This window comes from Adiantum capillus-veneris, chromosome 12, assembly GCF_014529385.1.
Source record: "Adiantum capillus-veneris isolate H3 chromosome 12, ASM1452938v2, whole genome shotgun sequence".
NCBI classification, from domain to species: Eukaryota; Viridiplantae; Streptophyta; class Polypodiopsida; order Polypodiales; family Pteridaceae; genus Adiantum; species Adiantum capillus-veneris.
The window spans coordinates 157,235,579-157,251,952 of NC_140942.1; the positions used below are offsets into that span (position 1 = coordinate 157,235,579).

Consider the following 16,374-nt stretch of genomic DNA (forward strand, 5'->3'; position numbering starts at 1 on the left):
GTGGAACCAACATTTGCAGTGGAACCACCCTCTTTCTTCTTAGCTTCTCTGGCCTTCAACTTATGACACTGCTTGATCAAGTGATCATTAGCTTTACAAAAATGGCAATGCATCTTCTTTTTGCCCTTATCACCAAAATTTCCAGACGAATTGTTGCCAGCAGAAGCATTAGGAACATATGCTTTTCTATTCGTAGAAGAACCATAAGAAGTGGCTGCATTGGTGTTACCACCCTTTCTTTGAGAAGCAATAAAAGCATGTTCAACTACATGCTGTCTAGTCTCGTTTTTTCTAGGAAGTGACTCTTGTAACAGCAATGTGAACAATGCCTCAAACTTGACAACTTCAGGATTTCCTTGGGTCATAAGTCTCCAAGTACTAGCAAAAGTCTGGTAAGAATCTGGTAAGGCATCAAGAACAGTTTGCACAAGGGAAATGTCTGAAATGACTTCACCTGCAGAAACAAGTTGCTCATTGATATCCTTGATACCAGCAAGGAAAGTGTCCATATCATCTTTCTCATGCATAATCTTCGGCTCCAGCTCTTTACGCAGCAATGCAATTTTTGCCTCATTGCGGCTTGCATAAAGACCAGCCATAATATCCCAAGCCTGTTTTGCAGATTTCACTAAACGAATGTGGGGAGTAATGGTGTGCTTCACACACAATGCAATCAATGCATGAGCCTGTGCATCCTTTACATCCCAATGAGCTTGTTCTACCATAGGCAAAACAACTCTAACAATAGCAATCCTTGCAACAAGACGTGCAACATCGCCTACATCCTTAGAACCAGGACGTACATCAATGCCCTGCATAATATTCCAAATGCCCTTTGACACAAGAACATGTTGCATCATGTAGCATTTAATGGCCTAGTAACTTGTGTGTTGCGGAAAATAGCATGAACATAGTGAGCATTTCATTAGAATAGATTCCTAATGAGAATAACAAGAGTGCTTGGGTGGAGAGAGCAACAAAAAGTATAACACCTAGTTAGATAGCATGAACAATACTTCAAAAGAGAGAGAAATTAAGCTATTAACAACAGTTGAGGACCGGATTTACATGGAGCCAATCCCCCCTCCAAAAGGCTTTGTATTATGGTTTCTCCCATCAAGACAGACATTTTACAATACAATCCTTTGTGTTCCTTCAATACTAGCTAGTGCAATGAAGATGGAAGCTTCAAGCACTAAGCAAAACATTTATAAAACACAACACCAATTCCCTCATGGTCTCACACCCAAGACCTCACACACCTTCAAAGACGGTGAGAGCTAGCGGGGTATGAGAGGAGATTCAGAGGAAGGAGTAGTCTTACGAGAAAGATGTACATCTCCTCACATAATCACTCATATTAGCATATCATAGCTTAGTAATTAGCATGGTAGAGGAGATGAGCATGCATTGAATCTTGGCTCTTGGTTGGATTTGCATCACAAAGCCAAGAGTTGTTGGTGTAGGCCTCCCTTCTCACAAGCTTGGAGTAGGTGATAAGCTTTCCATTAAAGCTTGAGAAGGGGAGAGAGAGTCTTCTTGCTTCAAACACGAGTTCGTGTGAGTGTGTATGAAATAATGCCTTGTTCAATTCAGCCCCCTCTCTCTCTTGGTCGACCCCCCTTGCTATTTGCTCTTGCTAGCACCTCATTGGACCTCTCCCAACTTAGCCAATGAAAGTTAAGTAGCATAAGTGATAGCCTTTTGACATTCCCCTTTTGTGAGAGCTTTAGGTAATTAATTAATGCAACTAAACTCTCACTGGACCCCTTTGTCTCCTGGCCAATAGGAATCAGGCAAGCCATTGGGTTGCTAAATGCTCATTAGACCCCTTGGGAGACTGTCCAATAGTCTTCTAGAGAGCTTAATTCTTATTGGTTCTTTTATTAAGTGTTTTTAAATTAATTAAACTAGATTTGCTCTAGCCTAATTCTCATTGGTCCACATCCATGGCCATCCAATAGGATTTGAGTACACCTTGTGGTCATCTGCGCTAGGGAGCTGACATGTGTCCCTCCCCGGGGGATTCACTCTATATACAAAACGGGACGCCACCTGCGAGCGGAAAACTTTGATAAAACCCCTATATACGAATCATATTAGGGAATATGACCCCCCTTTCTACACTTATACGACAATCATGAAGAAAGCTATCATACCCCTATCTTACATATAAAATCAAGGTCTCACATGATCTAACTGAGTAAAACTAGTCAAAGAGTGTGTAGCATAGTGACTGGCAACGTACTAAGAAACCACTTCTATTGATAACTAGATATACCCTCAATGTGTCTTAGTTTGACTTTCAAATTATGTATGTGATCAGCCTGTACTCTAGCTACTCATCCAATTTTGACCCATCTAATTACGTAAAAAATATGGTTATAAATTTGTTTTAGGTTCTTTGTGTAAATTTGCACCTATAGAAACTCTTTATAGCTTTCATCCCTCAACAAATGAACTATAATCACAAAACAAGCAATTGATACAAAGCAATGTTAGTTCTTGCATGTATCTTTGTAGCTAGCTATTAACTCACAAGTTTGAGTGCACACTCTTTTGGGAAGCTATGATTTTGAAACACAAAAACTTCCTCTCATTTTCCCTTTTTCTCACTTATCCCCCCCTCCCCCCCCAAAAAAAATAAAAAAATAAAAATGATACCCCCCTCCCTTATTTTTAATCTTGGGAGATTAATTATTGGAGGCCTGCCCCTAACTTATATGCTTATGTAACTTGTAAAAAAAAACCCCTCCCTTGTACTTACATGGTGCGGTAAGTTTTCCATGGTGAATCCCCCGGGGTGTCCCTCATTCCCTTTGTGTAAAGGAGCATAAGTGTGTGTGTGTGTGTGTGTGTTTCTCTCTCATCCCCTACTTCCAGGGCTCGCCCCCTCCTTTGTAGGATTAATGAAGACTTTTTTGGTACACACACAAAGCATCCAATTTCCCTAGTGACGACCTTTGGACACAATCTTTGTTTGCGGGTCGCCGCGACGAACATCCTTAGCATAGCTCTCAAGCATCAACATACAATTATCGATACAGGGGAAGCGACTTGGATGAGGCATGGAAACTCATTAGGATGTTAACCCTAATGAAGTGAACTCGAAGAGATGCAACTACTAACTCTACAAGAAAATCAAAGGCACTAAAGCCAAGTAATCTGCCTATGTCCTTCTACACAGCTCTACAGTCATCACGCCCGTTCACCATGCAACTCATATCGGAATCGCATGAAACTTGAAGGGAAGCTACAGGGGACTATCAAGAACATATCCTATCATTGTCACAGCATTCTTAAAAGGTACAAAGATCGCGATCGTTCGTCCCAAAGTTAGCAAAAACAGCGAACATGTGATCCTAATGGGTCGTTTTAGGGTCCCTAATGCCCCTTATAGGGTCAAAACAACATGAAACACGCATATAGACACTCAAAACAGGGATTTAAGGTCTCAGACTCGTAGTTGAATACCTACACCGAACTTTGAATGATTACACTTGAATGGAAGAGCAAGGTAAGAGGAACACAATGCAATAAACAAATCTGAATTTGGATTACCGTAGCCACAATGGTGAAGATTACAAGTTGGAGCGAGAAGGAGCTCTCAAATGTACGCTATCTTTTCAGTTTCCCATCAAAAAGATGATGTTCAAACTTAGAAAAAATGACCTTTATAGTTTAGGTCTTTACAAATGGTTTGTCCGGCCAAAAGCTCCTAAACTTCTAACTGACTCTCTAATATACAATTTCTCCCAGAAGAATAATCATAAATCCTTTGACAAGTTCTCGGCTTAGAGATGCTTCTTTACAAAAGAATTTTACAAAGGTTTCTCATAAAAATATGATCTTTCTCTGGAAACGACCGCTTGTCGCTTCGTCCGCCAAACACTCCCCCCTTCCTTATCCTTGCACGCCCTCGTGCATGTTCAGTGCTTTGGCCGTTGATGTGGCTCCAATGAAGCGAGTGTTGCTGAAAAGCTTCTTGTTTGAAGGATAGCTTCCAGGGCTTCTTGATGTTGTCTGAATGGATTTTCACTTAGCGTGTGTTGGTATGCTACGTACCGTGCCTTGAGGTCCTTCGCCATAGGATGGAAAATCCTCGAGTCAATTTCGAAGAATCCTGTGACGAAGGCCTCTTCGAATGTCTGCAAGTAGTGTGAGGGCAGGTACATTAGAGTGGAGTACATTGCCATCAAAATGTGTCATGGCGGTGAATCCTGGAGATTCCAGCAGATCCCTTTGTGCCATTCCAAGAACAGATTCCACGGATGATCGTTGCCTTCAGTGTACTTAAACACCTGGATGCAGGTGACGATCATCCGGGCTATCTTTACTAGCATTTGACAAGCCACGTCGGGAACATCCTGCAGCAAGGTGACTGTCGAATTCAGTGTGTTGACCATGTAGGTTACTGTAGGGGGCTGCTGCGCTGTCAAGACTGGGTAGTTCAGTTTTTGTGGCCTTGAGCCTTTCCATGTGGCGAACTCCTTCCACGTGCGTCTTCTAGGGACTGGGCAGAAAGTAGGATCTATTTGTATATGCTGAGGAGTGTTGTGGTAGTTAGTTAGATCTTGTGGCCGTTTGTCCAACCACTTCTGCCTCCACTTTGGGTGGTTATCGACAAGCATCTGGGATTCTTCCGCTGTCAGTGCAATGCCTTCGTAACCCCCATCTTTGTTTCGTGGCAGGGCTGGCCGCATCTTTTCCTTCCACAGAATTTCTTCATGGCATAACAGAGGAAATGGTAGGTACTCATGGCCAAACCCTTCCACCTGCTCTTCTGGCTGTAAGTAGGCCAGGGCCGCTGACTCCATTATCTTCTTTTCATAGAGCATGTACTCCTTTGTTGGTCCCTCTGGCATGTCCTTAATGATCTCACTGAGCTCATTTCTAATATCCAGATCTGGCTGAGCAAATTCATGCTCTTGTTCCCCTTGGTGTGATGTTTCCTGCAAATCAGGCACTTGTTGTTCGGGTAGCAGTTGCGGTTGACTCTGGGCTTTGCCTGCTCTGATTTGTTGTTGAAAAATCATATCTTCTTTTTCCTTTAGCAGCGTGTCACCGATCTACTTCTGAGTCTCTAATTTGGCACTTGCTTGAGCTAGTTGCTGCTCCAGTTCTTTTATCTTTTGCTCATTTGCCACCGTCTGGGCCACCATTCCTAATATGAGCAGCTGTCTTTGAAGATTTTCTTGCTCTAACTCCAATTTCAGTGCCGCTATAGTGTTCAGTGCTGTGGCATTGTCAGATGTGGAGACCAATGCTCCAAGAGGCTCCTGGTTTGCCATCAAGGTTGTCAGAGTGCTCTTGAAAGTGTTGTATGAACTGTTAATTCTTTGAAATCTTGCGCTCTCGTAAGCAAGCTGCTCCGTTGCTTTCTGTACTCTTGCCGTCAATTCTTGGCATTCCTTTTCTTTGGCGGTGAATTCTGTCCTGACGTCCACCAAATCTCTGATCAGAGACTGAGCCTGCTGTCACTCAAGGTCTCTTTCCTCCGTTGTGAGTTCTAGTCGCACATTCAGGCTCTCTAACTCCTCTTGCCCAGATGCTTGCTTTTGTTGGGCCTCCTGTCCTGCCTTTCCTTTTCACTCAGCACCACGTGCTGGCACTGGAACTGTCTTTCTAATTCCTTTAAAGTTTGCCTGTAATCAAAACCAGCAATGGCCTGGTAGGCTTTGTGGTATCCGATTGCTTCTGTAGGAGGTATAAAATCCTTTTGCGAGGTTGAAGGAGGAGGAGGTGGTGGTTTTTTGTTTGATGGAGAAGGGGGAGGAGGAGGAGATTTCGGTGAGGGAGGAGGTGGTGATTTGGGCGAGGGAGGAGGCGATGATCTAGGCGAGGGAGGAGGTGAGCTTGCTTCTTCTCGTACATGCCTCTTTTTGGAAGCATCTTCCCCTCGTTGCGAAGCAGATGCTTCCGCTTTTCTTTTCTTTAAAATCTTGATGATTCTTTGGCGGGTCAGATCCGCAGCCTGTCGCGCTTCCATATTCCTCTCTCTTTGAATCTTCTTTAGCTGCTCTGCTTGGTTTGTTTCATCAGCTACATCTTTCTCCTTCGTTCGTTCAGTGGACTGCGAAGAAATGTCCACTTCTGCAACCTTTTGCACTGCTTCTAACCTTTGCTTTTCAGCCCGTATGCGAGCTGCATTTTCTATTCTTTCTTGCCTTTCCTTCTCGAATCTTGTTTTTTGTGTTTGTTGTGTTACAGCAGCTCTTGCCTGTTTGTCAGCCCGTAACTTGGTTCTTCTTTCCTCGATTCTTTGTTGGGCTTCTACATATGCTTTTTGAAGGTCCGACTGCGGTACTGCACTTCTCTCCCTCCTTTTTCTCTCTAGCGGCTTTGTGGAGTCTTCCTCCTCGCTTTCTTCAAACTCCGATGGCCCTTTGTCTTTCGACCCTTGAGATTTTCCTTCTTCATCAGTCTTCGTATTTTCTTCATCACTCGAGCTTTTGTTGGAGGCCTTTGCTGAGTGCGATGATGTCGCACCAGGGGTCGTCCTTACTGAATGAGCAACCAGCTTTGCTTTCTGAATCAGGGCCGTTTGAGAACTGGCAGTTGGCATATCTTCAATCATTCCCAAAGCTTGGTATGCTATTCTTGTTAGCATCGGCCCGGCGTTCATGTAGCTTTTGTTTTTTGCCGAGCTTTTCAAATTTGCTTCGATCAAGTTTTCCAAAATGTAAGAACCGTAGTCGCAGCGAATGGTTCTATTTTCGGCTACCGCTAGAGCCATGACCACGGCAATGTGCAGGATTGGCTCGGTGTAGCGAGCAGGCTTTTGTACTCTGAAATGCTGAGAGATCAATCTCATCGACAATTCCAGCTCACCGTATATCATGTCACTGTATTTGTATTTGTTTCCTTTTGCTTTGACGAATGCTTTCTCATTATCCAATGACTTTGTCTTTGCCAGCAAGTCGTGTTGCCCTGGAAGGAAATGCAAAGCTTCGTTGATGATTTCTTTCGTGATCTTTACTTTCACCTTCGATCCATCCTTGTCCGTGAGCATTGCCTGCCCATCATATTTTATCGAGCTCATGAGCTCGTGGGCCCTCATGTAATCTGTTCCCCATGGCTGTAATCTAAAAAGTTGCTCCAAATGCATAGCTCGCATTGCCTCTATTATCTCCGGCCTTCGGTGGAGGTTCCATATCTCTCGTGGCATGATAGTTGTATTTACCATGTCACCATCAGCATCCTTAAACTTTGATATGAATATGTGGGCAGGGATCTGAGCTAGTATTTCATCCGAGATGTGAGCCTTTTCATTTGTAGCGAGCTCCTCCACTTTATATGGTGCTGCTGTCCACTGTCTTTCTTTCTTTTGGCGAGGAATTCTGTGTCAGTAGAATCACAAGCTGTCAGGATTTTCCTTTCGCAATCAATCGCATTTAGACTTTTAGTAAAAAGCAGTTCAAAAGTTAAAACTGATCATAACTTGAACAAATTTCATCCATTCTTGTCCATTTTTCACCAATGGGACTAGGAAGACTAGAGCTATGACCGATTAAAATCTGAGCCAATTCTGGCCTGAGGTACACCGATCACGATCGCAGTACAGAGGCCAAAATTAGATTTGATCACATGAGTGGTTTGCTGATAGTTGGAGGGTCATTTTGGTCCACTTTGTGTTTCATTTGAACCACTTTTGAATTTATAGGTCCCAATTTTGGGTTACAAGGGAGTTTTGGACTAGACTTTGACTTTTCATGAGTTTTTTTATGTCCAAATGGCTTGAAACTTGGTTGGTGACTTGAACAAGATGTATACAAGGGATCTGTTAGATTTTGGTCAAAATCTGATGCTGAGGTACACCAATTGCGATCGTAGTACCTGGGCTTTTTTGGGTGAAAACTGGATGGTCATGGACCCCTATGCCTGCCTAGCCCACTGATGATTTATTTCCAAGTTTGGACTTAAAATGAACAAATTAGAGCAATTTTTCATTGTTTGACCTTATTTTACTAAGTCTAACCATATTGGGTTTTCCTGATGAAATTTGGTTGGAGCCTGGAGTTAGTTGAAGTTAGTTTTAGAGCTTCCACTGCTTCCATGATGTGCTGCTACCATCAGCCTACTCCACTATCTGATTTTGACTTGATCAGGCACTTCATACCCCGTCTTGGGAGATTTTCCAGACTTGTGCATTTTTCAAGCATTCCTTGGATACCCATGTGATATTTGAGCATCCCTAAGTCACCTTTTGGTCTTTGGCATTGGTTCGGCCCCAATTCTCCCTTTGTGTGATCATTCAAGACTGAAATGATTATATCTGTACTTGTAGAAGATTCTGAGATCCATTCGAGGTTTCTACAAATGGACTGACTCTTAGTCGGACAGGCATGCCCTTCAAACTATCCATCATTATTTTTAACCGGATTTTTGATAGTTGTAGGTCAAATTTTCCCGTTTCGGTTGTGTTTGACAAATTAGGCCCATTCCATGAGCAAAATTTGTGCATTTTCCTTGAAAATTCAAGAGTGTGTATGTTTAATTGAGTTCCAAGCCTGGGCCGAATCAAAAGTTGCAAAACCTGCATCTGGGGGGCGCTGATCATGATCGTACCACAGAGGCCAAAATGAATTTTGACACCTGCAGATTGTAGACGAGGCTGAGGGGAGGTTTTTTGCATATTCTGTCCCAAATTTTGTCAGTGAGGTACACCGATCGCGATCGGTGTACCACCACCAAACTGTGATTTGATTATATGGCTTTGTTCTTGACCTTGTGGGGAGCACATTGATGTGTTATGTGCCTGGAAAAAGTTTTGTTTGGATGCCTCTAAGGGCCCTTGACCTATTTGACCCGATCCGACTTTGATTTGATCCCTTCGCCCGTTTGTGCAATGATTCGCGCTTGCATGCGTAATAGACTTGATCTTTACTTGATAAGGAACACACCTATGAAATCTGGCATGAAATTCTGGCTTCGACCGTCCGTACGGGGTAAAAATGTGGCAGCTCGCTCTAGGTCAAGAAGCTCTTTTCTTCTCTCTCAAAATGTGAAAATGAACAATGAGCTAGAATTTGGCCTACCTGACCTATATCTTCCTGAGATTTTCATGACATAGGGTTGATTTTCCTTACCTTTGATCCCGATATAATCTGCATACCACCTGTGGGTCGAACCGCTTGTCATTTCGGCGTCGTATGACCATTTGATGCGATTTTGGCGAAATGTAGTCATGATCATTAAGGCTGAAATTCGACATCTTCAGATTAGCTTCATATCTTTCATGCTTGATAACCTTATCATGATACTTCGGCGTTTGCTTCCAGAACTTGATTCCGACACTACACTACAAGAGGTTGTGTGCTCTTGTGACGCTGTTAGCGACGGAAATACACTGGGTTTTTATAACCCCCGGCGTCGCTAAAATCGTCGCTAATAGCGTCGCTACGAGAGCGTCGCTATATGCGTCGCTATAGGCGTCGCTATAGGCGTCGCTATATAGCGACGCTCATAGCGACGCCTATAGCGACGCTCTCACAGAAGAGTATAGCGACGCATATAGCGACGCTACAGAGCCATAAATAGCGACGCTTATAGCGACGTCTGAGAGAATATTTTTTTGGTGGTAGGGCATTGAATGCCCTGCCACCCATCAACCATATTGTACTTGATTCACTTTTTAAAAAAAGTGCAAAGGTAAATAATAGACCCAAAATAGTCACCCACAAGACGCATTGTTTGCAAAATTGACAATTGTACACATCATAGACAAACTGAATTGATTGGCAAATGTAATAATGACAATTGTACAACATCATAGGCATAAAGAATTGATTGGCAAAAGGAATTGCGGTGACAAATGTAATAATATACATGGTTCAAAAAGACGTATAAAATCCGTCTCATGATACATAAGCTATGAGAAACCCTAAACTAATGCTATCTAGCTACGGCTAAACTGACGTCGTCTAATCAGACGTCTCATCGCGTCCAAGCGGCGTATCTGTCGGATTCTGCAAAAAAAGACAATAAGACAGTTTTCAGTAAATATAAACATATAACGACATTTATAAAACAATACAAAAAATAAAAAAGAGTAAACCCTAATACTAACCATGCCGCCGCGAGAACTGAGAATGTCCATCAGGGCGTTTAAGCCCTTCCTGCCTGCGTACTCGCGCTCGTACGGTGTGGGATCACGTCCTGTCATCGACCACTGTCAAAACATACAAAGATTTCATTATGTTAGAACTAAAAAACTCATAAACCCTAAACTATCGAACATGCATAAAGAGCAATGTGAAAAGACTTACAAAATCGGCCTCAAATGATGCCCATCCACCGCTCCCCAAGTGGTGCGAGCTCCCTGCCTCTACTCGCGCTCTGGCTGCATCCTTTTGTTGCTTCCACTTGTCGGGATTCTCGCGCGCTGCTTTCTTCGCATTCTTCCAATCTTCTTTGGCCAGCCAATCTGGCCTATTCCACCCATTCTTGATTGCTTTTTGCACTTCGGAACGCTTGTGTTTGCAGTATTCGCGCATTCGAATCTTCATCAGGTCTTCATTGAAGCGCTGATCCCGTGTTGGAACGGGAAACTCATCATGAAGTATGCTGATGACTCTGTTTTTTAAATCACTTGGTACTTCACTCCATTTGTTTAGTATATAGTGTCTAAACAGCTGAGAGCAAAGACCACGCATGCGCGAGATCACCTTCTTGCCGTCATCATCCATGATGATGCCGCCGCTGATGTCGACGGAGTAAGGCGAGCCCTCTGGCCGGTGACGCGTGAACCTGGGTGTCCCGGCAGGGGTCTCTAGCGGCGTGTCGATGGGGGTACGGACGTCAGGTGTCTCCACCGGCGTCTGGGCGCCGAAGCGAGGAGTGTCGAGTGGGGTGGCTCCTGGCGGAGTAGGTAGAGGTGTGTAGCTTCTAGGAACAGTCAGCCGTGCAAAACCTGGCGTAGATGGCGATGCTGTGGCTGGTGTGGGGGCGGGCAAAGAAGGGGAGGGTAAAGAGCCTCGTCGAACACGAGGCGGTGTGGAGGCATCGGTGGCGGAATCCCCACAACAACCGCCACCGCCACCACTAGAGCGCCGGTGTCTAGACGAGTGTGACGCTCGTCTCGTCGACGCCGAAGCTTCCGAGCGCGCCGAATGCTCCGAAAGAGAGGGAGATGCGGATGGTGTAGGAACGCGCGATGATGCGCCAGAGCGATGACGCTCCACGTACCACTGTCTCTGCTGCGGTGACAAAGAAGAAAGAAACTCCTCATCATCCATACCTGCATTAAACACACGAATATTTAAACTTAATATTGAATGAATAGAGTAGACAATGACGCAAAGACCATTAAATACAATGACGTAATGACGCATATAAATACAATGACGCAATGAATCGAGTGATAGAAGAGGCAAGTCGAAAACTCAGAATTTTCAATCAAAAGATGTGAGCGCGAGTAGAAAAGAGCGTTACACACCATGGAAGCTACTTAGAGAGCTAGAGCTTTTACAGCACGGAGCAAAATTGTTCAAATACAATATTTGTGGCTTTAAGAGATCTCTCTCTCATCCTCGCATAACTCAGCATAACTTCCTATATCTATATAGAGCTCTCCGTTTAAACACATATCCTCTGTTTCATTTTGTAGCTCCTCTGCATGCACCCCATATAGAGTAGTAGCATCTTGATGCTCGTCTGGCACCACCGCAGCGGCTTCTGATTGAGCATCTTCTCTGATCTCCTCCATTGATGTCGTTGTGATTGGCACATGGTAGCCTTCATACGTCCTTGCACTACGAGGGGCTACCTCTATGACGTACCACCAGTTTGATGTAGACTTTGTAGGATGAAATACTACCTGCCAGAGCCACATAACTTACATGAGAGCTTTCAAGCACATAACTTGTAAAAGGGGGATGTTAACTATTTATATACTTACTTGTTCACAATGCTCGGGTAGTACGAAAGTGTCTCTTAGGTCAGTCCATTTCTTAGTAGAATCCACCTCAAGAAAACCAGACTCTCCTCTACGCACAATAGCGTTTCGACCCTCCATGATTATCTTGAACCATTGCACGTCGAACAAGGCGACAAAAAATCCTCTATAATCGATCCTCAAAATCTCTTGCAGCGTGCCGAAGTAAGTGAGTTCCGCCACCACGGGATCTGCATCAGAGGAACGTCGTCGACTAGACTGTTCAAATTTTGCCATGATTCCACAATCTTGAGTAAAACGCTTTTTGTCGATTCGTTCCACCCTAAAATGTCGACCTTTACACCATGCTGCTGTGTATGACTTATACTACAACGAACAAAGATTATGAGTGGCCGTTCAAACGTTTATAAATAAAGTCACTTGCTAGTCATACATTGCAAACTTACCTTGGTCGCGCAACCCCGAGAGTACTCCCACTCTTCTTCAGTCACTTCGTCACCGCATTGTTGTGCGCTTTTCAATTGGTTGTGCAACCATTTTAAGCTCATGAAGGTTGGTAGGCTCTCCAGAACCGCTGGATAGTGCATCGGTGGTCGTCTTCCCCGTCTCCACTCGATTCGTGCCCTTTGTCGCTCTTGCTTTGCATCCTCATATTGTGAAATCCACTTTTGCATCACTGGATTGTGAAGCATGCAAAATCGGTTGATTTTAGCCTCTAGATCTTCCGTCATCTTCTTCTCAACACCGAGATTGCACATGACAATCCCAGATATGCGCTCATCATCTATGGTTCGCCATAGCGTGTCCCGGGATTTATCAAATCCGTCTAGCCACTCTCCAATGTACACTAGGGACTCTGATACCAACCAACCTTCTGCCATGCTACCCTCCGGACGTGCCTTTTGACGCACATATCCCTTAAGCGTTTTCATGAAACGCTCTAAGAAGAACATCCATCTGGAATGAACTGTGCCAGCTATTTCCACCTCATCAACTATGTGAACAAGAAGATGCACCTGAATGGTTAGTATTGTAGTAGGAAAATGTTTCTCAAACATGCACACAAGCTCCGCAGCATTTAGTTTGGCGAATGGTATGGAGTCTACGTCGATCTCCTTTTGTGAGATCCATTGCACCAGCTTTGCAAGTTTGTAGATTGTGTTACGGATGTCGAGAGACAAACATCCCTCAATGGCAACCGGTAAAATAAACTGTAAAGTATGTGCAGCAATGATATTAAAGTCCACATTTTATGCAATGATATTAAAGTCCACTATGAACGTACCTGACACATTTTATGCCAATCGTGTGACTTCAAACCGGTAAGCTTTCCTTCTTTAGTAAAACACGTTCGGAGCGAGTGCATTACGCCAGTGGGGGTCCGCAACGATCGAATGGCCTCTTTTACTTTGCGTTCTTGGGCTCCTGTGAAAATCCATGGTGCTTTAGGAAGTTTTATCGATCCATCAGACGCTGTTTGCGGCCAATATTGCTCCATACGATCCACATTTCTAAGGTCAACTCTGGCTCCCAAAGTATCTTTCTTGCCGGTCAAATGGTCCCATAGTAGATTACCCACATTCTTGAATATGTGCATTGGATCGAGCAAGTGATTGATCACGAGTCGGGGCCAGTATGGTAACTTGTACCATAGAGATAGTCTCTTCATCCCTGGAGGCAATCCGTCATCGCACATCTCCTTCTGCTCTAACCATGCTTGTGCAGACATCCTTGGTGGCTCTCTTCCCAAAAAGCCGTCGCGTAACACATGATTCTCCGGAAGATACGCTTGATGACCTTCGTAGATTTGCTTCTTCAGTGAGGGTGCCCTACGTGCATTCAGTTTAGGTCCACATGTGACACATGCTCTGTATCCGCTTGTTTGAAGCCCTGCATGTATACACATGATAATAGATCAACTATGGGGAAAAACAAGATTTACAGTGTCTGAGAGAGGAGTGTCAATAGATCACCTGAGCATTCTGTTAGCCCGGGATAGTCATGCATGGTCCACATTAGAATACCTCTGATCAAAGCATTCCGTCGTCCTGTGTGTCGGCTCATATCCACCACCTCTATGCCAATCCACAATTGTTGTAGCTCTTCCAATAGTGGACGAAGATACACATCCATATTCCCCACTTTATATCGCCCTGGCACAATCAAGCTTAGCCATAGGTGCCCCTTCTTCGTAGTCAACCACGGGGGAATGTTGTAGTTGACGATGACAACGGGCCATACACTGTAAGATGTTGATCTTTGACCAAATGGATTTACGCCATCCATAGCCAGGCCTAAGCGCAAATTTCGAGCTTCCCTGGCAAAATCCGACCATGTTCCATCTATATGTTTCCAGGCTGCGCAATCTGCAGGAATTCGTAGCACACCATCCGAAGATTTATTCTCCTCATGCCATGATGCTAGGGCGGCCATGGACTTACATTCGAAGAAATGCTTGATGCGAGGAAGCAAAGGAAAATGTCACAAAACCTTTTGTGGAATTTTTGTCCCGTGGAGATCTACTCGATATCTTTCGGAATCACATTTCGGACACTTCTCCATGTCTGTGTATTCCCCTCTGAAAAGAATGCAGTCATTAGGACAAGCGTGGATAGAATTGTAATCCATCCCCAAGTTTCGCAAAATCTTTCTTGCTTCATCTCGGGAATCTGGCATCACATTGTCAGCTGGTAGAATGTGCTCTTTCAGCAATCTACACAACATAAAAATATGATACAGTCGTGTAAAAATCTATCAGATCATTATACATTTAGAGTTCTATTAAAGTAAACTAATTGTAATAGATCACCTGAAAAGCGCTGTGACGCTAGTGTCACTCCATCCAAACTTTGCCTGCATGTTGAGAAGAACCAGGAGTGCTTTCAATCTAGACATACGTGCTCCATTATACAATGATGTATCGGCTTCACTTTTCATATCATCATAGATAAGCCTTTCTGAATCCATGATCGTCTCGATCATTTCATCAATCTCGGGCTCAAACATTGCCTCGTTGGGAATGTGCTCTGCATGATCATCCCCCGAGCTGTCAGAGGCTACATCTTGTGGCCTCACATATGCTGCTTGACCAAAGCGCCTGCGAATACGTCTATTGGGTTGCAAGATTGCTGCTTGTTGGCCAGCGTCAGAGTCCGACGAGTTATAATTGGCAACAACTCGATCTATAATAGATGGATCGAACTCGCCAAATTCGTGAACGTGCTGCAAAGAAACACGTCTTGTCCGTCGCACAGCATGCTTGCATTGATTACAAGGACATAAGACCCTCGTTGAGAGATAGGTGTTTCGGTTGGACGGTCCCACATCCTCGTCGCTACTCATAATGAGGATAAAAAACTTATAACCTGGACAACAAATTTAATATTCTATTGGCATTCTTCGTCTTATCTCTCTCTCTCTCTCTCTCTCTCTCTCTCTCTCTCTTTACCTCACATTCTCTAGTCATGTCCAATCCCCGCACACCTCGGTCTAGAGGTGCACGGAGATCAGAACCACCGGGTTATAATCTCGTCTTTATTGGTCAATACCTATATTTGTGGGTACAAGAAATCTAGACACCCACGTCTACATGATACTGCATGTAGTGGACAAAATCCCTTTGCCTCTTCTCTAGCTGTAGCACTTCACTTCATCTTAACATCTTTTCACAGTAGATCTTTTCACTGTTCGTCTAACTCTAAACCCTAAACCGTAAGTAATTCTTGCGTGGACTCGATCTAACGTAAATAAGCGTAAATCTAAATAAACGTAAATCTAACTAAAAATAAAGCTAAATCTAATTTAACGTAAGTCTAATGACTAGAGGTTGTCTAGATGGTCATTGTGTCGGGGATGTAGTGACTCTTGCCGCCCTGAAGATCCACCTTCTTCCCTGTCTTCTGAAGACATTTCACCAGTACTTTTGGATCGACGGAGCCCACCATGAGTGAAGGCAGCAATACCCTATATTCCATTGAGGGCTTTCTTCACCCGCTTCATGCAGGCATCGCAGTCTATGGAGACCTGCATCTAATCTAATATAACGTAAATTTAAATCTAGCTTAAATAAACGTAAATCTAGTTAAAAATAAACCTAAATCTAATTTAATGTAAGTCTACATATAACCTAATCTTTAACGTCTTTTAAGATAGTTTCCTACGACGTTATAACTCTCTTCTTCCTGTGTGTGTGCGCGTGTGTGGATGTGTGTGCCAATAAAAAGAGATAAATGGTATAACCTTTCTATCACCCATGCCAAGTATGATAGATTGATTATGCCATTTCCCTCTTGAATAATAGGTCTTCAGTTCAACTCCTCGTCGGCTAGATCTTTAGGTCTTTTAATTTTAATTAGTTTCCTACGACGCTCCCTTAGTTTCTCTTTCTTTCTCTCTCAATGTGTGTGCGTTTTTTTGGATCGTATGCATGTTTTCTTTCTCTTTTCCTCTTTCAATGTGTGCGTTTTTTGTTTATGCAT

At 43.7% G+C, this 16,374-nt stretch overlaps 1 pseudogene; it reads left to right on the forward strand.

Moving 5' to 3' along the window:
- The window catches only part of LOC147446746 (uncharacterized), a 29,980-nt pseudogene extending 24,963 nt beyond the window's left edge, over window positions 1-5,017 (forward strand).
- Window positions 5,018-16,374: the final 11,357 nt, after the last annotated feature.